Consider the following 22,439-nt stretch of genomic DNA (forward strand, 5'->3'; position numbering starts at 1 on the left):
TTTGAATGTTTGATTATTGCAACGATTATATATATATATATATATATATATATATATATATATATATATATATATATATATATGGATTCCCTTTCAAATATCAAAAGACCAGAGTCCAGAACCTACTTTTTGTGACTAAAAAATAATGAAAGTTAAGATACTGAATCATGTACTTTTTCCCAGGGCAAGTGAATACTTATATGCCCTTTTTCCCACTGTAGTGCGTTCTGGAGTTCATACATATAGTTAGGGGGGTGTGGGGGGCATAGACTCCCACCTAGGTGTATTTCAGATGGTTCATTGTGTACTGTGTAGTCTCAGGCAAGTGTTTACTTGCCTTGGGAAAAAGTTTGTGTTTCGGGATTTTAACATTCGTTAATTTTGTCTTGCGAAAATAACGTTTGGGATTCCGGTCTTTCAATATTTGAAAGGTAATCATATATGTGTGTGTGTGTGTGTGTGTGTGTGTGTGTTTGTGTGTGTGTATACAAATGTGTATGTGTATATATGGAAGGCACAGTGGTGCAGGGGTTTGCATTGTCACCTCACAGCAAAGGGTTCTCAGGTTCAATTCTTGGCTGGGGTGCCTTCTGTGCGGAGTCTGCATATCCGTCCTGCATTCATGTGGGTTTCCTCTGGTTTCCTCCCCACATTCCAATGACATGTGATTGGAGTGTTTCTCTCCAGGCCTCTACTGTAAATAAATGTTATATATATATATATATATATATATATATATATATATATATATACATATATATATATATATATATATATATATATATATATATATATATATACATACACATATGTGTATGTTTGTTTGAGCATATTTATGTATCTATAGAATATTGGGATGTGTTATATTTTATTAACTAGGAATTCCTGTTCAACTTTTTATGCAGTAAGTCGGATTCATTATTAGATAGTTCCCTCCCAAAAATCATCAAACTGCTAAGAGATATTGCCTCATCTTTGCAGGCATTTCTTATTTTCTATAACTTTTAATTTTGCTTGTCATTTTTCCTATGTATGTTAACATACAGCTGCACAGGTCATGATGATCACAGATCAGGAACACGTCGAGTCTTGCACAAAACTTTCATCATAATATACAGAGTTGGTTAATGGATGCATTTCTTCATAACATGTATGCCTGCCTTTGGGCTTTCTCAGGGTTATACTCTAACATAGTAACAAGCCCTAAGGCCTTTTTTTGTACTTAAGGTTCTGTCATGTTCAGAAACTAGCTTAGAAGTATGGCACAGCTAGAATATTTTATAGATAACTGACTCTAAAATGAAATATTGTGATCCAACAGTCTAAGATAGGAAGGATTAACCATGACTCCACATCTGTCTAGATTCCTGCTTCCTATACAACCACATTTTCACTGCACTTCATTAACTACACACACACCTCACAAAAAGAAATGTGAGAAGTGAGTGTGAATGCTATCGTGCCTTTGTCCTTCTCAGATTACTGAAATATTGACAGTAATTTAATTTATACACACATATATATTCTATATATATATATATATATATATATATATATATATATATATATATATTATCTCTTGTGCTATACTACAATAGCACTTCTTTTCAGCAGTAACACTGTGATGCATTAACACAATACCAGCATAGAAGTAGCTGAGTCTAAGCTGTCAGAGCAGGTGACATCTGGGAATAGCAGTGCTGTCAAAAACAAGTATGCTAAGTGATACCAGAGAAGACAAGCTATGTAGAAAAACACAGAAGATGAAGTGTGTGAAACAAAATGCTGACAAGGCTACATACACAAATGAAGGTGGTTTCCTAGCCTCACCAAGTATAAGAAAGCTATACAGAACTGGATATGTTAGCTTGGACAAAAGTTATGTCATTCTTGTACTACACAAGATAAATCTCAGATATTGAGTGAAAAATGTTGGAAGGAGGAAATCTGGGTGCTGCAAAGACAAGTATATCTTCTGTTCCATAAAGATATGTTGAATGTCAGTGATGCTGGGGTCAGTCATTGTTTAAATTATTAATGCATCTGAGCTGTGAAAGGCATACCTCTGGCAGACTAGAAATTCTTACACTGCAAAGTATTTTCTGAAAAGTATTGTTAGAAAGCATATAACAAACCTTAATAATAAGATATCAACAAATCAAATTAAAATGCCAATATATTAAAATATATGCAAACAGGGAATTGTATTACTTAAGTTTCACAAACAACTTTTCATATCTTGAATATCGTACAACCTTGATATACAGGGTTGCATTCGCAGTCCTGCCCAGTCCTCAACACCATGTAGAAAATGGGAAAATGGCTATGATGATGATGATGATGATTAATAGTCCTGCATTTCAGATAAGTATAAGAGGAATCGGAGAAGAGCGGTGCTGTGCTTTGTTTACATAAGGAAAACACAGACAAGCTGTTTGGCTTTCATAACTTCTCAGTCCAGCTCTGAAATGGCCACAGTAGTTTTGCCCAACAGAATCAGACTAAATCAGTTGAAAGCAGTGTAGGCATGTGAGGAATAATTTATTTTTATGTAAAGTCATGAATGTTATTGGGCATTTTGTCAAAAGGCTGTGGGTATGGGCCTGTGTGGTTAGCTCAAGATTTTCTACGAGAACCTCTGCTCACCTGAGCTGATCTCTGCTGTGACTACAAATTTTCTAAACTGTATTAAGTTTTCTTTTATTCACTGTAAAAGGTGTCTATCTATGGACACCATAGGTTCATTGTTAAAGACTTGGCCAGTCACTCTTGAAGGCCATTTTAAGATTAGCCAGTTTCCATTTTTGTGCTTGAATTAACATGTCCCATTTAGCTTGAAATTGGTCTTACTCATCCTGTGGTCAAAATTATATATTATCCCTAATGAGAATAATTCAGATCATACCATACATAATTTGAGGGGAACCACACATGAGATAAATCATTTAGGAGCAGCCTCTGTCCATTAATACTACAGGGGCAGTCCTGGGGTAGATTTTCTGTTTCTCATCCATAGATCCAGGTTGCATGTGAATATGGACAGAGATGAACTTTCTTTTATGCGATTGGGGCATCTATTCCAGAGCAGAAGGATAAGGTTGGAAAGTGGGTAAGATAGGAACGTTGGAACTAGGAGGAAGAGAAAACAACGGAAATACAAAAGAAAACAGTAAGAGGACTGTGCAGGAGGAGGTGGGAGAGGAAGGGCATTGTCTTTTTGTAGGATATGACCCTCCAATTTTGCTTTTTTAAGGGGTAAGTGAGGTAGGAGAGATGGTGAGGAAAGACTTAAGGAACACAAAAACATAATTGACAGATGGGACACACAGGAACACTAAGGTGGGCTGACTATGGGGGGAGGATGAGACATACATATAGCAGATGGACCTAAAAAGGGGAGACTAGACATCCATGAACCACCAACCACTACAGTCCAGATGACCTCAGTTAACCCCCCCCATGATATACCTGGAGGGGGATCTTGATAGTGGCTCAATGGTTGGAGTTGACCTGGTAAGCAAGTCTTTCACTCACTACTCTCTTTAGAAGAGATTGCAGACCTGAAAGGTGAAGGTTTTTTCTTTGAACCGAGGTGGCATGGATCTCAGTATCTGGCTGAAGGAAGCTGATTGGCTTTCTACAGTAAAAGACAAAGATGAGGCATTAGGACACTATATCAGGGGCAAGCAGTGGGTGTTAGATGAGCTAGTTATGGCTCTGGAGAGAGCAAATGTGTGGAATCAAGTAGTGGCCAGCCTTAGTGCAGTAGTAGGAAGGATCCGTACCTTGGCAAAGTGAAAGAAAAGAGACAAAGGCATGATGGGCCATGGCAGGAAAAACATTATGTAGAAAGTGACTGCTCATTGCATCTCTGGTGGTGGCGTTTCCCAATTCTACCTTTTGAGGCTAGATGAGCAGTATCTTCTTTCTATGGGGGGGAGGGGGCAGGATTTAGATGTAGATGAGGATGCTGCTGAAAATCATTAAATGTGGTGTTTACTTAGACAGTTTAACAGCCACAGTCAGGGAGTGTAGCAGGATAGTGTGTAGCTTGATTTACTACATTATACTAAGTTATATTTGGCATGACACCTCTGCACTTATCACCCTTACATGTACCAGGTATGCCAATGAAGTCAGCTGCAGCACAAAGTCTACAGAAAATGCATGGGAAAGTGTTGTCATTCTACCTATACTTAAAAGTTGTTATCCCTGTCAAATGTGAAATTAATGATATCTTAACATTTTTTCACATGGTCTGAACCAGAATTAACCACATCCTTAGTTCTCCCTGTCAGATGTGACATTACTGATTTCTTAACATTTTTTCACAGGGTCTACACCAGAATTAACCACATCCTGTGCATTTTCACAGCAGGCTGTTGTTGTTAGTGGGATCGCTATTGATGAAGATGCATTAACTCTCATACTCATGACACAGCATGAGAAGAGCAGCCACCCAGCTGCAAATCTACTGGCAGGCCTCCTTACACCACAGCAGGTGGATAACTCCTTAGGCAGTGACATATGGTCACATACTCAACATAATAAGGAATTAGCATTACAGTGAGTGGAATAGCACTTAGCTCAAAACCTCCTTTGTGTGCACTGCCTGAACCCCATAATGAAAATGCTACCATTTTAGAGGTAATAGTACCAGCTATAACACCTGTACACAGAGTTGCTAGATGATGACATATTACACAGCTACGACGACATACAAAGCCTTGACTGCCAAGTACTAGATGTGCCATGACACAGTTCAAGCCCAAACTGCTGCCACTGAGATTCAGGCAGAGATGATTAGAGTACTGTAGGGTATACATCAGGAATTTTACTAGTACAAGGGTATGTCTCAAGCCAGGAACAATGTCATGATGATCCTCATGTACAGTATGGTTGCACACACAGCATCCATGTCTGTGTCCATGTCATAATTTTCAACTGTACAGATTTTCGCAGAATGTCCAGATTTTGTCCACTTTTCATAAAATTGCATTTTTTAGGCAAATTAGTGGTAAATCATTAAAGACTGAAATTTGAAAATAATGACAGACATTTGAATTTCAGACTTCATATCCTTCAGAAAATTCATGCTAATGCAAAACCTGTTACTCTATCGGGTCTATATTACGTTATCAAAAAGTGATTTTGCCGAACTGCATCTACATCGTAAATGCAGTTCGGCGAACTGTTGATGGTGAGACTGCAGTATAGTGAAGATTAGAAATTTGCCCTTTCCTCACTGTAGTGCAATCTCAGAGTTGATATATATAATTAGTGGGGTGCAGCCCCCCACAAGAGCGAATTTGCTGAATTGCATTTCCAATGTAGATGCAGTTCGGCAAATTCACTTTTTGATTACATAATATAGACCCACTCTGTCAACTTTCTCAGTTTGTAAGAACAATATTTAAAAAATGCCCCTATTTCTGGGCCGTTGTCCCACTTTTATTTATTGCTTTGTTCAGATTTCTTGCTCTAAGAGGTTGAGAGGTTTGTATACACTTGTAAAGGCTTACCAGACATACATTGGCAACACAAGTGGATATCACCAGAGTGCTGTTCACAAGAGTGGCGGATGAGTAGGAAGGATACCATGTACTAGAAAATGCTGCAGGCACTCTTGTAGCTTTCCACAAGAAAAAGGCAGCCAGTCCTCATCAGACTTTCAGAAACTATGATAGGACATTTCAATCAAGTTCTAGCTCCTGTAGCATGGTTAGGTCAATGTCAAGAGGTTCCAATGCATCTAGTAGATCCCCTCATCAGACCAACTCTGCATCAAGCTCACATGCCTGCATTTGCTGTCAGTCTATGGGACCACCATCCACAATGTCCTTAAGGGTTATTGTGTATGACACCTCTCAAATACAACTTTCATTTTCAACATCAAAACGAAGAAGATAGTACTCAGTCAGTAGTTAGCTACTTTTCAGACTGGCAATGCTGCACCCATATCTTACTATTATCTGAAAAGCATAAGAGAGAGAATACCACAGGAAAAAAAAAGAAAGAAAAAAACAATGTCTTGTAATATGTCATTTGAGCACAGTAACATTCACCGTGATATGTTCTTGTATTGGGATTCATTAACAACTACACTAAGTATATACCATTCTGAGTGAACAGACATCACAAGCAGAACTCATATCTTCTTCCTCATAATTTTAGATTTCCTCCTGATTTTCTTGCAGCCATAAATATTGAGGGGGAATCATAGGTTACCACAAAGTGTACTCTTAGTGTAGTCTTTCTGGGTCACTAGGAAACACAAAAAGTATGGTAGAGACGTTCTTAAATACAGATCTTGTACTATTAGTGTAGGTGTTAATAAATCTGGCCCTTTATTTTTTCTGTTGATATATTATCAGTTGCACTTTTAGACCTGTGTGTTGATACTGTTATTATTTTTGTAGTTCCCTGGATTTTTCTATGTTTTAGCCAAAATAGTTTATTCTGGGACCTTAGTCTTGAAGCTTCATTTGCAATGTTGGGAGAATTCTGTTTCACTATAAGATCTGAGCATTATTGATACATTGTTCTGCACTCTTATCGCCATAAGTAGAACTACATAAAAAGCAAGAGGTTTGTATTTTGAAATTGGTCTGGGTGAGCTCTTGCAATTTCATTTGCAGTTGTGGGAGAATTGTGAATTACTGCCAGATGTTGGCCTTGTTTAGTCATTTATTACTGCATGTTTTTCCATAAACAGTGTTAATGATAAATTTCTGCCTAGTCTGTTGACTTAGACTAAAGTGGGATTGCAATAGTAGCTGTATTGTAATTTCTGCTGCAGGATTTGTGCTTCTGTGTTTCTGCAATTGTTTACATTCTAGTTTTGCTGCCAGTCTTATATTCTGCTTATCATTTGCATGCTTAAAGTAGCATTCCAGCGCTTTTCTGTTTGTACCAATACTGTTTTTACCCTATTGTGTCTGCCCCACCCCTCACTGATAAATCGCATGTATACATTTGGAGCATTTGTCTGTTTTTTTGGCTTATTCCCACAGTGCCATCCAGGAGAAGATAAGTACTTTTACTTAAAAAAATTCTATTTATTTAACATATTGAAATGTACTGCCGTTGTTTTATTGAATTATTTATTGCATTTGTCTACATTTTAAGACTGTAAAGAGCATTTGTTTTCCAGTGTCCCTACTGCTGGACTAATTGCTTGAAAATCATCATAAATGTGTTGTCTTACCTAGTTACTAAACTGGTTTCTGTCAGCTTTTCACATTTAGCAAACGTTTGTGCATTTTTACAATAAGATGACTTGGGATTACACATTTAGTGCAACAGGAAGTAGCCTAGACTGTCTGGGTTGGAAAACACATAGGAGGGCTTAAAGTGAGGCCATTTTGGTGACCACAGAGCTATTGGAATTTATCAGTTCTTTGTGTAGACAAAGGCACTTAGAAACTAAATTTTCTGTATAAAACTAACTCTGAAACAGTAGCCAGTAACTCAGCTGCACAAAGAGCACCTTGTTTCTGTGCTGAGGAGCACTGCACCATGAATCTACTTCTACATAGCCTAGTTTTTGCTTCTAGCCTCAAAAGTACCCAAGCTAGCCAGTTATTAACCCATCTTTTACCACACAAGTTCACCTAGAAAGACCTGACATCATGGATATGTAATTACCCCATCACCAGCCTAGTGGATATGGCCATCCTGAGGGACTGTAGTAAATGTCTCATGTTCAGTGATAACCGACCAATCCTTTGAGAAACTGATACAGTATGCAAGAACTGTAATTACACAATGCCATTGCAGGCAAGACTCTTGCATACAAGCATTTGAAAATAACCATCAGGTTGTCACTATGACACACACACTACACCCACTACACACAGTATGCAGCTGACACATATATCAACATATGATGAGGCAATAAAAAACAATATTCCTAAACCACAAAGACCACCCATATACTCAACCCACATCAATTATCTACAGCAAGATGTAAAGCACACTACAGAAACACCACACATGCAATCACACTCCATGGAGCCACAGCTAAAAAGTCCATAAAATAAGCCAACGCAATACCCAATACTCTAGTTATGGAAGACTCAATTGTCAGACACAGAGATGCCCACTCACTAGGCTGAACATCTTGGTCAGTTGCCTTTTAGAGGCCAGGATCAGACAAGTGATTCACACAGTTAGGTCACTGAACCACAAGTAAGACTCAATCATATCCCATGTGGGTTTAAATAATCTGAGATGTACATCCCTGGACTATATGAAGAAAGACATTGTGGAGCTCTCAGACTGTATGTCCCAGGCTAGAATGAACCTACCACTGAGCAGCATCCTTCCTTGCTTCAATGTGAACAGAAGATGACTGACTTAGTTTCTGTTGTCATTCAAAGGGGGTACGGTATTTGTGAACATGGGAGGATATAGTCAACAGACCATGTGGCTTTGCCAATATGGTCTGCACAATTTGCCCCTAGGTTTCCAAATATCAGATAAAACATTGTCCTCCTACAAAGTTCCTTTTTTAAGCAAATTTGCAAAACTTATAACTTAGCAAAATCAACCCAAGGCAATATAAAGGTGCTACTGCTCATTGACAGGAGCCTAAACAAGAAACTCTCTCCCTCCCACCTCTCCTCATCTTGGAGGATGAAGTTATCAAGACATGATTTAAAGCCATAGAGAGCACCCAGGCAGTACAGTGATACAATGCCTTCCACACATTTATAACAGCTACTGCACATGTAGGTACTATAGGTGTAGGTGGCAAAAACAAACATATCTCAAGGCTGGTCAAACAGGATGATGTGATTGAGATTTTCCATGTTCAAATTACCATAGGTAGAGTCCCATATCATATCCTTGTAAGCTATAGATCACCCTCTATGACCCATGAAACCCACAGTTCATACTTAGCACTACTGGAGACACTCTCCATTCAACTCAATGGAATATTCATGAAGGACTTTAACTAAAGCTGTAAAAACTTACAATCCTACATGACCCAAACTTGCAAGCCTGGGAGATTCCAGAAACTTATAAACACAACCAGTGTGGACCACTTAGTTTGTATGTCCACTAGGGGTGCAAACATGTAGATCATGTACTCTCAAATATTGGAGAATGCTGCAACCCCACTCCCTACCCACTACAGTGTCCTCTTTGGTAAGGTCACACCATAAAGCTTCTCCTTCAAATTAAAAATCAATGCAGTGATCTCAGCAGATCCTGTAACAGTTAGGAGGTACTCTGTGGAAATTACCTACTGTTAAGCATTTTCTTGACAAAATTTCAAGCCTCTAACAACCCAGAGAACACAACTGTATATGCAGACTTGTACACAGAAACCCTGTACAGTCATGTCAATAGATGCAGTGAGACAGCTGTGCCTACCAGAAACAACCTTAGAGCAAATTCAAAAAAGTCTGAAAACTCACAGAGGGTACACAACAGAATTGATTATTAATGGAGCCACTTACATGGAGTTGGACGATACAGGAAACTATCTGGCTGGCAAAATTCATCTCCAATTTTATTCCCTTCTCCCTCCAGCTGTAATGTCATCGATGGCCCTAATAATATCCCAGGACATCTCCTTAACAGCCTGAAGGATAACTTATCTAGAACTCTGGAGTGACCATTTATCCACAGCCTCCTGACAGGCTTTGAGCTGCAAGAATGTGGACTGCAACAGTCATCCTTCTGCACAAGGGCAGTCCATCGATGGACCTTGGGAACTACATACCCATAAATCTGGCTAGTCTCATATGCAAAGCCATGGAAATAATTACCATGGATATGATTAATAATGACATAGAAAATCTTCAGCATCTGGATCCAACCTAGTTTAGCTTTGTCAAAGGTAGGTCATGCCTACTCAACCTGGCAAATTTCTTTGAAAAGGTCACCAAGGCAATAGATGAGTTCAAAACAGTGTATAGTGCCTACCTTGATCTGGTTCAGACATATGATATAGTACCCCACTCAGGAATTGTAAACAGAGCAGACAGGGAGACATGATTGAGCTTGCTGAATGTGTGTCCCAGGCAGGTATGTCCCTAGCCTTAAGCCGCATCCTACCATAACCCAGAATGATGCTTGAATACAAATGGAAAATGATTGACTTTAACAATTGGCTTAGTTTTGGTGCCATTCCAAGGGGCTCCAGTACCTTATAGCCTGGGAGGACATGACTGACAGTCCATGATGCTTAGCCAGAGATGGCCTTCATCTGTCTCCCCTGGTCTTCAGGCTTCTGGCAAAGGCTCTTTCCTCCACCGTAGTGCCTTTTATAGGCAAAGTCATGAGGACAAAATTACCAATGTGAAAATTCTTCTAAATGATAGCTAAAGATCATGCTGCTAAATGCTAAGAGTCTTAATATGAAACTGCACTCACTGCCGGCATTCCTTACCCTGGAAGATGCTGACATTTGTGCAGTCACTGAAACCTGGTTCAAAGCTGTGAACAGCATCCCAGCCTTACCAGGTTACTCATCCTAACATACTTTCAGACCCCAAATGGAGGGCTACAAAGCCAAAGGAGGTGGAATTTCAATATTTTTCAAAGATATACACACCTCTATGCTGGTCAAACAGTATGATGCACAGGAGACACTCCATGTGCAGTTAACTGTTGACAAAACACCTATTCAAATCATAGTTAGCTAAAGACCCACAACCATGACTCAGAAGCCCACTCCACCTATCTGGACTTACTTGAATCCATCAAGATTCAACTTTCAACGCTGATCCTGGGCGACTTTAGCTACCCAACCATAGAGTAGAAGACCTATTCTAACCCAAACATGAATGCCCAGAGATTCCTTGACCTTGTCAATACCAGTGCATTGCATCAACTTGTCGACACCCCCATAAGAGGTGAAAATATCCTGGACCTGGCACTAACCAACATGAGTAGCACATAGCACCCTTAAAGTGTCATCCTTCTTGGTAAGAGTCGACCTTAGAGTGATCACTTTTGAAGTCTCCATCTCCCCTGAACCCCCCCCCCCCACCAGGGTCTAACAAAAAAACTTTTCCAAAGCTGACTACAACTTCCTAAGAGCAAGTATAAGCAGCTTCACAGCCACCATCCTTTAATTTGGAACTAGCACTAATGTCCAAGCCTACACCAAAAAAACTATACGAGCACCTACACAGCTGCATGGACTCAGCATTACCTGACAGAACCAAATCATCTTCATCAAGGAGAAGTAAACCTGTCTGGTGGACAGCAACAATAAACAAACTCTGTAATAAAAGGAAAAAATGGCTGTCCAGGACCAAGAAGGAGCAAGTGCCAAGTTGGAAGCAATCTCTCCTTTGTTTGAACAAGCAAATAAGGTCACTGGTGAAATCCTCCAAGGCAAACTTCGAGTCCAAATTGGCCACATCCACAAAGACAATCACAAGGCCTTCTTCACATATGTCCACAATCTGAAAGGTAACACCCAAATCTACTCTGAACTGGTTGTCAAGAACACCACATACACAAGTGCCGTAGATATAGCCAACCTACTGGAAGACAGGTTCAGTGAAAACTTCAACCCTTGTACCCCCAATCAGTAAACCAGGACATCCACAGCGGCTGCCCCCTCCCCTCATCATGAGGCAGCAGGTCTTAATGCTCTCTCAAAAGCAAAAAATACAGCCTCTATGTGAACTGACAACATCTCTGGCTGTGTCCTACATGAACTCATGCAAAAGCTCTCAGCACTGTTAGGCATCCTCTTCAACCAAAGCCTGAGCACCGGCTTCATCCCAGCCAAATGGAGAACAGGCACTGTCATCCCTCTACACAAAGGTGTGATGTTCACCAACCCAGGCAATTATAGGCCTGTCAGGCTAACTAGCTTGATCTGCTAGGCCATGGAGTGCATTATCATGGACCTTATAAACAAGGACATTGGCAACTTCTAAAAGCTTGACCCCACACAGTTTGATTTTGTCAAAGGCAGATCATGCCTGTTAAACTTGGTTGACATCTTATAAACAGTCACCAGAGCCATGGATGAGGTGAAGGCGGTGCACACTGTCTACCTTGACCTAGCCAAAGCCTTCGACACTATGCCCCACTTGGCCATAATAGATAAACTATACCAGCTAGGCATCAACCCGTATGTTAGCAAATGGGTAGGTAACTGCTTCACTGATAGAACCCACTCAGTCAAAATAGGGGAAGCTACCTCTAGTAGTAGACCCGTAAAGAGCGGCTTACCCCAAGGATCAGTCTTGGGGCCTCTATTGCTTGGGATATACTTTTTCTGAGGTGCAAGCCAAAGCCAGTGATCTGCTGCTGACCAGGTTTGCAGATGACTGCAAGCTGGGTGCTGTCTTAAATTCCCCTAGTGATGTGAACATCTTCCAAGAGGGGCTTACCCAAAATAATGGCTGGTTCCAGAAGCATGGTCTCAAACTGAATGCCAAGAAATACATCATTATCCCCTTTGGGGGAAATGGCATCCCCACTAATCATCGCATTAATAACAATGTACTAAGCACCCAATCAGTCGTGAGGGACTTGGGCTCCCAGGTTGATAGCAACCTGACTTTTGACCACCATGTTGCCTCAGTTGTAAGCAATACTTCCTAAATGACCCACCTCATTAGTAAGGGTATTTCATCCAGGAACAAGGAGGTCATAATATCTCTGTACTCCTCCCTTATCAGACCCATTATTGAGTACATTGCCCCTTCAGCATATACCTTGTCAAACACATGCAGCAGCTGGAGAGACCAGAGAGCTTCCTGACCAGGAAAATCCAGGGTCAGAAGCAACTATCCTATACACACAAGCTAAAAGCCATGTCCCTCTACTCAGTCTTGTACAGACTGCTTAGAGGTAACCTGTGTCTGGCATACAGACCCAGCCTTGATGGAGTTACTGCATATCTGTAAGTCAAACTCCACTCATGCAACCCACATGGAAGGCCTCAACCTGGTCTGTGACATTATTAGAACTTGTTGGTGGGATAGATCTGTGTCCCAAAGACTCCCCCATCTGTGGAATAGACTCCCTCTTCATTTCAAGCAGAGTACCTCACTAGCCCTCTTTAAGAGGAATATGGTTGACTGGATGGGAAACAGAAAATACACCTCTGGGATCCCACCTGTGTCCCTGTTGTACAGGGGAAACAGGTGCTGACTGTATGGGAACATGGGCAAAATTCTTGGCTAGGCTTTTAAGGGCCTCCAGGCCAATAATCTAGTATTATCCTATGAACCTCTGAACTCATGGAATTAGGCATTAACACTTATGTAGTGCGTGGAGCTTGGAGTTTACACTCTGATATCAAGAAAACGATAAGTCAATTAAGCACTACTATAGCCAGAGACCCATCTCTCACAAGTGCTAAGCACTCCTTGCTTAACTTGTTAAGGTTGGGTCTCATGCTAGGCAGGTAAATCTGCCAGTATTGACCAACAAAGACAGTAGCAGAATAAAAAACAGATTAATTTCTGCCTGCTGTCCATACTAGTAATGTGTCTCTGACTCCCTGGTCTAAACTTAGAAAGTAGTAAAATAACAGGATGTGTGTTTTTGCCTAGATTTTCTGAAGGATACAATATCTGAAACTCAAATGTATGTCATTACTTTGTGAATTGAGTCTTTAATAATTTGTCTGAAAAAAACAAAGAATTTATGAGGAAGAGATCAAACATATAAGGAAAAAATCTGGACATTCTGCAAAAATCTTGACAGTTGGCAGTAATGGCAAGGTGAGTGTAAACTTACAAGAGTATTGTTACACTGTCTTTCTGACAGTGCTTACTAAGATCTTTATGTCTTTGAAACCCAGTAAAATACTTAGCATTTTTTTCGCTGTAACTAGTAGAACACGGAGCAGATAAAGCTCCATGCATTACAAAGAATTATGATTAAGTCTCTGATCATGACCTTTGATTATGTGTTCCTGACATGGATGCCAAGATTCACCTATTGAGCTTTGCTATTGAGGTGAATTTCTAGACATCCCCATTTCAAACACATAATAAGCCGGTTATGATCGGTGACCCATTCATAATTCTCTTTGTTAAGCACTGGCTAGCCAGCTGGCTCTCAGGTAGGTCCCAGGAAGTTAGGTTAGGGGAGACCACTTCTGAAAAGTGGTCAGTAACTAGTGTAGTCCCATAGTGCTCTGTACTGAGCTCACTCCTTTTTGATGTTTACTTCTCAGAGGTCAAAGCCAACATCAAAGGCCTCTGGCAAACCAAGTTTGCAGATGACTGCAAACTAGAAGCAGTCACAGAATCTCCCCAAGACACTAAGATCCTAATTAAGTGACAAATGACTGGTACCAAAGCCACAACTTAAAACTGAATGACAAAATAAGCATTAAAGTACCTGAAAGTTGGCCACCCTAGGAAACTACCTGACTGATAACACACCCCTAACAGCATACTTCTCAACTCCCCAGATTTTCTCAGAATGTCCAGATTTTTGGCTCAAATTTTTTGTCTGTTCCTCATAAAATTTGTGGTTTTCTGGCAAATCATTGGGATGATCTGAGGATTGAAGTCTACTAAATAATGACATACATTTGAGTTTCAGACTTCAAATACTTCATAAAATGTACATTAAACAAACCCTGTTAGTGTAGCAACTTTCTAAGTTTATAAGAGCAATATTTAAAATATGTCCCTATTTTTGGACCTTTGTCCCCCCATTTTGTAGGTCTTTGTACAGATTTATTTCAATTACAGGTTGAGAGGTATGGCGTGGATCCACTAGTCAGGGATTTGGGAAAATATGTGTATAGCAACCAATCTTTCAACTAATATTTGTCTAAGGTAGTAAGGAAATCGTTCTATGCTGGTCAGCTTATAAGTAAGAGCATGACATCTAGTTCAAGACAGTCCTCGTTCTATTGTGTTCGGCCGTCCTCAGACCATTCAATGAAAACAACACTCTCTTTGGTACATACATGTCCAAAAACATGCAGATAATGGAATGTCCAAAGAGATTCCTCACAAAAAGAATACAGGGTGTAAACAACATGTTCTATGCAGATTGCCTCAATGTCCTATTTGTACACTCAGTTTCCTACAGACTGTTGAGAGGTGATCTGCACCTGGAGTACAGGGCATCCTTAGATTATGTTTTAATGGATATTTGCACAATCACAAAACCAACAGTGTCAATCTAGGGAACTGAATCTGGGTTTTGACATAAATAGGACACGCTGGAGAGAGAGAAATGTGTTATAGGTACATAGATAAGTACTAGGCTAGCTGGCCTTGCAGGCCATTTTAAACCTAGCCAATGACCCTTTCAAAGGTGAGAATCAGTCCCTGTACCCTGTGACGATGAGGTAAACATCTTTACCATTATACTATCTTCACCCTCTCTGTCACATAAAATTCCCTTCTCTGCAACAGACTTCCCATCCATGTGAAGCATAGTTTTTTTCTAACCCTATTCAAATATAACCTGGATCAGTGGATGGGAAATCAGAAATTCACCCTAGGTCAAGCACCTGTGTTTCTTATGGACAGGGACAGTCTGTAAATCATACCATAGCATTTTAAAATACCCCTTACAATAACCTCTAAGTCTCAAAAAAACATGCAGGATACATTGTGATGCATTGCTATGATTATAAAGGCTTCAATGGTCATTAGCCTGGTATACAACTATGCTCCTATGGACACTGCAGTGAAATCTATCAGTATAGCACTAAAAATGTTTCATAGCAGCTGCTTTTAAACACTCAAAGTCAAACCCCTATAACTAGAACTTCTGCCATTTATATCTTAACACTGCACAAATGGTGACTGATGTAAAATGTATTAAAGCCACTCTATAGATATTGAAATACCTATTGTTAGCTATAGATTCATAGGTATATGCTAGGCCAATGACCAACAGGGTCTTTATAAGCATAGTCAAGTAACTCAACCCAGTTGTGTCCCCATGTAACAAGGATGTCTATTTGGAGGGAAGTTGCTAAAGGTTTAGTGGGGGTGGGGAGGGTATGTTAGTTAGGGAATATTTACTGTCATCATCTGTGTATCAAAGACACAAGGCCAGATCGGGAGTGAATTTTTGATTTCTCATTCATCGGTCAAGGTTACATTAGAATTGGGTTACGGATGGACTCTCCTTCACATGTATGTAGAGCCTACTCCGGAGCTTGGGGATCCTTTGAGAGACATACCTGTCTCTATAACATGTTCTATTTTATCTCACAAGCAACATTTAAATCCTTGGATCTAGTGTTTATGGTGTTATTCATTTTGCAGATGTGCAAATAGTCCATCAGGGCTGGATCTGAGGATGCCTTAAATGCCAGGCATAGATCACCTCTCTGTAGCCTGTAAAAAACAAAGTGTAAAGCTATGACTTTAAGGTGATATGTGTATGGTAATCTGTTATTACCCTGGATTCTGTAGGTGATGAGCCTCTGTGAGCATTTCAGTTGTTGCATATGCCTCGTCAGACACATGCTGAAGGGGGCACTCTACTCAATGATGGGTCTGATAAGGGCTGAATATGGTACTGCTATAACTTCCTTGGACCTGGATGCCATACCTTTACTTATAAGTTAAACGACATAGAATGATTTTCTTATTACCTTGGCTACATGTTGGCCAAAGGCCAGCTTACTGTCTACATGTGCTCCCAGATCCCTATCTAATGGGTCAACCCTTAGGGGTGTCTTATAAATGGAGTAATTAACCTAGGTGGACATTTTCTCAAAAGGTATTATAATGTACATCTTGGCATTGAGTTTTAATCTGTTGCACCAATCATTTATTTGGGTTAGACACTTTTGCAGGATGTTAGTGTCAAGGGGGAATCTATGATAGCTCCCCAATTTGCAGCTGTCTGCAAATTTGGTGAGCCAGAGGCCCGTGACCTCTGAGACATAAGTGCTAAACAGCAGTGGGCCCAACACTGAGCTCTGAGATACTCTGCTGGTCAATGGTCATTTGGGAGAAGTGGTGTCACCAATCCTGACTTCCTGGTTCCTATCTGTGAGCCAGCTGGCAATCCAGTGGGGTATGTAAAGATTTATGCCTGGTTCAGTGAGTTTGTCATTAATAACTGAGTGAGGTATTGTATTGAACCCTTTATGCACTGTTTTCATTTCATCCAATGCTTGAGTAACCCACTCTAAGTAGGCATGACCTTCCTTTGACAAAACCAAACTGGGATGGATCCAGTACCTGTAGGTTGCCAATGTGTTTGCTGATCATTTTCATGATAATTTGGGGCCATAAAGGCAATATGGGTGCAATCTATCAAACCACCACCTCAGGAAAGCATGCCATCCTGTAGAAGGCATGCATGGTACTGCCTTCATCCTGAGGTTACACTGGGAAACAGATGTTCTGATTCACATCTGCCAAGTGATATGTAAAGGAACAACTGGAGTATCCTCAAGTCCAGAACCGGTAAGATACACGGTGTGTCTTCAGTTTATCTCTGGGTAGTCTCAATGGCAAATAAAGTGAGAGCTACACATACAGGCATAGGAAGAACATACATTCCCCACCCCTAGTTTGTGGCCTATACAAACTTCTATACAAACTTAGCACATCCCATATTATGTCCATGTCTGCTCTAAAACTACACACAATTTCCTGATCAGCCGAAATTATGTGGGCAGCTTTTGTCTATATCCTCTTCCCAGGTGCTGAGAATTATTGGATGCAGACAGTTTTGACACAACCAAAAAGAGCACCTCAGAGTGGGAGACCTATGCTAGCAGTAAACACAAGCATCACTGTGGACTGCAAAGTGGACGGAAAAAGCACAGCTTTGATTTTCATACTACTTCTATGCACAGCACAGATGCACATAAAAATGACTATGAATTGCTCTGATGTAGGTAGGACTCCTATTGCACATAAGATAGTCACGCATTTTTCATAGAATATTCATTTGCATCTCATTATTACTTCAGTTGCATGCTACTTACCTGAGTGCCACTGATGTCTCTGAATCTTGCCTTAACTGTACTTAGACACAGCTAGAACAGTTATGAATACTGCCCCTAGTTTTAAAGCACTTTCATTCAGCCAGACGTCAGCTGTTGCATGGCATCAGGAAATTTATGTATGTACACATATATGTGGGGGCTCATGCCCTGTATAAACTATTTAGAAACAGCCCAGAATTGGAAACTGCTGTCTAAATTAAGTTATAGAAACGCAGACAGAATTAGGAAGCTGTATACACAGTTTGGAAGTGTATAAAAATAGAGGTAGTTTCTAATTAATAAGAATAACTGTGCTTCTTCAGGCAAAATAATGTTAGTCCTCACTGCTTTACATTAAATAGTGTGTTCACCACTGTTAATTTTTGTGAGATAATTAGAATACCATAGTTTACAATTTGTCATTGGCAACTATGGATATTAATGAAAATACAAACCAGAAGTAATCATGCATTATGAGCCCAGACGTCCACTGCTGAGAAACATAGCAGGCACTGTTATATCAGTAAAATTAAATCAGTGTCCACCTTGTTCTACATTCTCCAAAGAAAGTTGGGGAGATGTGGGAGTGCTACTACAGGTGTGATACCAGATGAGAGTGCTGATTTAAAATGTGTGTCTTTTCACACACACACAAGAGACAACTTCAATAATAATAAGGAACCTAGTCTTTACTATTGATTAGAAAGGTTGATATGTGTGAGGCAAGCCTGCTATAACAGAAGTAAAAAAAACATAAAAAGAGAAAGAAAACTCTCCTGAAAATTCTAATATTCTCTATTTCCAGTGTTGATACTTCTACTCAAAGACAGGGATATCTTTTACCCTGTAAAGAAGTAAGGATGATCCAAAGAAGAAAAAAGACCAAATTCTGCCTGTCAGAAATGAATCCTATTGCTTAAGACAGTCTGGGATTCTGCAAGGAATCCTTTCGGTTTGCCAACACTATTCCCTGAGAGATTAGGCACAGAACTCCACTACTCATCCAAGGAGCAAAGATATTTACCAAGGCTTTTTTTCCAGACTACAAACTTATGGGAATTGAAAAAAAAAAAAAAAGACTTTTGTGAACTTTTCCAATGCAGACAGATATGAAAGACTTTTAAGACGATTTTCATCTTAAAAAATCTGAGCTTCCTAAATTTATGGACGCTGAAAACAAGCAAGGGCGTTTTACTTTTATTTGTCTAGCAATGTAATTTACTTCTAATTAGTTTCACTATCTTAACTGCTATTTTAATGCATTATTTATTATACAAAATCAACATTGTGTATGCTATCTGACCCCGTGGTGATGGTGCTGCGGTAGCGTTGTCGCCTCACAGTAAGATGCTGTCCGGTTCGATTCTCAGCTAGAGCATCTTCTGCGTGGAGACATGCGTGAATGGGTGTACCTTCGCTGAAGGTTGTGCATCAGGCCTGGCAAGCCAGTACGTAAAAATCAAGTGCCAATCTTTAGCAGACCAGAGTTCCGCTGTGGCGACCCCTAACCGGGAAAAGCCGAAAGAAACAAACATTGTGTATGCTAGCTATTTTAATATGTATGACTGAATGACTAACTTATAACAATATGTTTGTAAACAGTACAAAATAGTTACTGAGACAAATTTATCCCTTGTGTATTTTTTTTCTGCTTAATATTTTTGTACTGCCTTTTGGGATTAGGAAAATAGACAATGCTATAATGTTCTTATATTCCTGCCTATTGCTACAGCAGATTGCCAGTGTGAGTGGCCATGCATTCTTTGACTTCTCTGCTCAGTTGTTATATAGCATGAGTTACTAAAAAAATATCTTCTGAAAAACAGCAGTCATCCACTATGTGCAAAAGATCAATTTTCCAAGGTGCCATCCACTGTTTATCTCATTAGCATGTGGCTTGGAAAAACAGAGCAGGGACTTTGCTGTTCATTTTTGAATTGCTGCACTTTTAAATAACAGTCTTTTTTGAATCATAATCTCCTTTCATAATATGCAAGGCTGGGCAAAGTGGCCTTGCTTCATATGCAGATATTTATCAATACCTAATGGCAGTTCAAATTTAAAGCTACTTTAAAACGAGAGCCATAACTATCTGAAGTATCATACGAGTGATCATGCCTCAATCAGTTTATATGTTTTTCAACTAGTGATGCCTGCACCAGTGAATCAGCATTACACTGCCTTCTTCTCCATCCATTATTTTTGTTTGTTTTTCAAATCTTTAACAGACTCCTCAGTGCTGTGCTGCACAGCTTCTCTTTATTTTGTCTTTTTTTCTGCTTCGTATTAGCTTTACATGCATCTAAAAGTTACAGATGTGTTGTCCTGTTTGGAGGACTGATAATTCTCTGTCTATCTAACACTCAACCCCTGGCTGGTCATAGTACTTCACTACATACAGCTGCTACTGCATGCACAAAAAGTAAGTTAAAACCAACCCTTACACATTATTAATTCATTGGTATGAAAAGTTAAACACTATTATTTCTGCCTGGTTTGTCTCTATACTTCCCTTTCTGATACCTGTGCACCTACAGTAATTTACCATATATGCTTCCTCGCAAACATAACAGAAGCCTACAAATGCAGCTAATTATGTACCCTATTAACACTTATTACTACAGGCACAGTAAGGGTTACACCAGTCCTTATGTACAGAGTAATCTTTCCAACTACTTTGATTTTGACACCTTATCACAGTTGCCTATGACTCTTTTATCTAACCTTTAACTCATCATACTTTTCAACTCTGGTTAGAAAATCAAAAGTCACATAAGTATAAATATATTCTGAACAGTAAACACCATTAAAAGCAAAAACACTAATGCTATTCGGTATGAATTGTTTTTTCTAATGATAAATGTCAACATAATTGAAGGCTACACATAAGTTAAAAAAGTACAAACATATTTTTTCTCTAGACTTTCAGACATTTCATGTCATGGAAACCATTTAAACTATCAGGAGCACTTTTGTTGAGCCACATTTGATAAGCACCTTGCATAACATCTCTTAAAGCCACTCCATCCACTGAAGGTTAGGAGATGTGATTTTTTCCATTGGGTGATAATATTCAATCTAGAAACTAGAACTACCTGGTTTTCGGTAAGGTATTAAGGGTTGCTGTATGCAGACAGAGCCAATCTTCCTCTTCTTTAAAGGAGACCACCTCTTTTGATTCTGTGCCGCTCATCTAACACCTTCCACAATCTGCCTTATTGTCACAGGTCTTCTATCATGCAATCCATCCATCTCTTAGCTGGATGTGCTCATTTCTTCCAGTCTCTCCCATATCTTCAACACTAAATTATCTCTTATTTTCCTATCCATGTGACCAAACCTCTGTAATCTTCTCTTCTTGACTGTCTGGGCAACTGGGGCTTCTCCGACCTATGCTCTGATGTCCTAATTTCTTCATCTGTCTTAAAGTGTAAATCATATCACCCAAGTCAGGAATTCATTTTCTATTGCCTTCATCTTTTTGAACTGCTCTGCCTTCACTGCCAGGTTTCTGTGCCAGTCAGAAGTACTGTCACACCATTGTTTTGTATGCTTAACTTTTCAGCTTCTTTAGCATTCTTCATACTCTACTCCTGACACACTCCACCAGTTAGCTGCAGCACTTCTGATTCTAGCTTTGACCTCCTTTTTCAGACTTGCTTTTACCTGAACCACCCTTCCCACACACTTGAAGCAGATAGTCTCAGTTTTATCTCCATTTTCAGCTTCCTCTTATTTCCCCTGATTTCTGCCATGATAACTGTCTTGTCAATATTAAGCTTCATCCCATATACCTTCAGTTTTGTATTCCAATCCCTAGTCATGAGCTGGTGTCTGTTCAGTGCCTGCTTTTATTGTGCATTATCTGGATACAGCAGCTTTTTTCTGTCCCATCTAGTATGTTGGTTAATGTAGTTCTATGACCAATACGAACAGCTGTTGGCTCAGAGCTGGACCCTGATACACATCTACTCCCACTGGGAACCCATTTGTGAGTCCAAACACTGTCAGGACCTATATCACTGTATCCTTGTATACAGTTTGCACTAATTCTGCTATTTCCTGGACATCAAACCCTCTTAGAACTGCCCAAATCAACTTTCATGGGACATCGTCATGTGCTATGAAAAAGTCTAACAATGCCCACTTGGATGTTTTGCTTATCTTCAGATTCATCTCCATTCTCTTTCTCACTGCAAACATTGGGTCAAGTTGTGCTGCGTTCTGATCTGAACTTAAACTGCCGATCTCCCATCCTACACCATTATGTGTATTCATTATTCATTTAGCAAACTCCCTTTCCAAGACTTTTGTACAGTATGACAGGAGTTTGATTCCTCTATGCTGCTAACAGTTTTTGAATGCCCCCCCTTTTCTCTTTGAATTAGAATACTTATTTTCCATTTATCTGCTATATGCCTTTCTCTCCAAACTGGGAGGAGTACCCTCAGGAGACATGTCTCCCCTAAATCACCTGACATCTTCTTGTGTATACTGACATCATCTAAGCCTGCTATTTTCCCTG

The sequence above is a fragment of the Protopterus annectens genome, chromosome 15.part0 (assembly GCF_019279795.1).
Source record: "Protopterus annectens isolate FY-2018-M chromosome 15.part0, PAN1.0, whole genome shotgun sequence".
Lineage (NCBI taxonomy): Eukaryota > Metazoa > Chordata > Ceratodontiformes > Protopteridae > Protopterus > Protopterus annectens.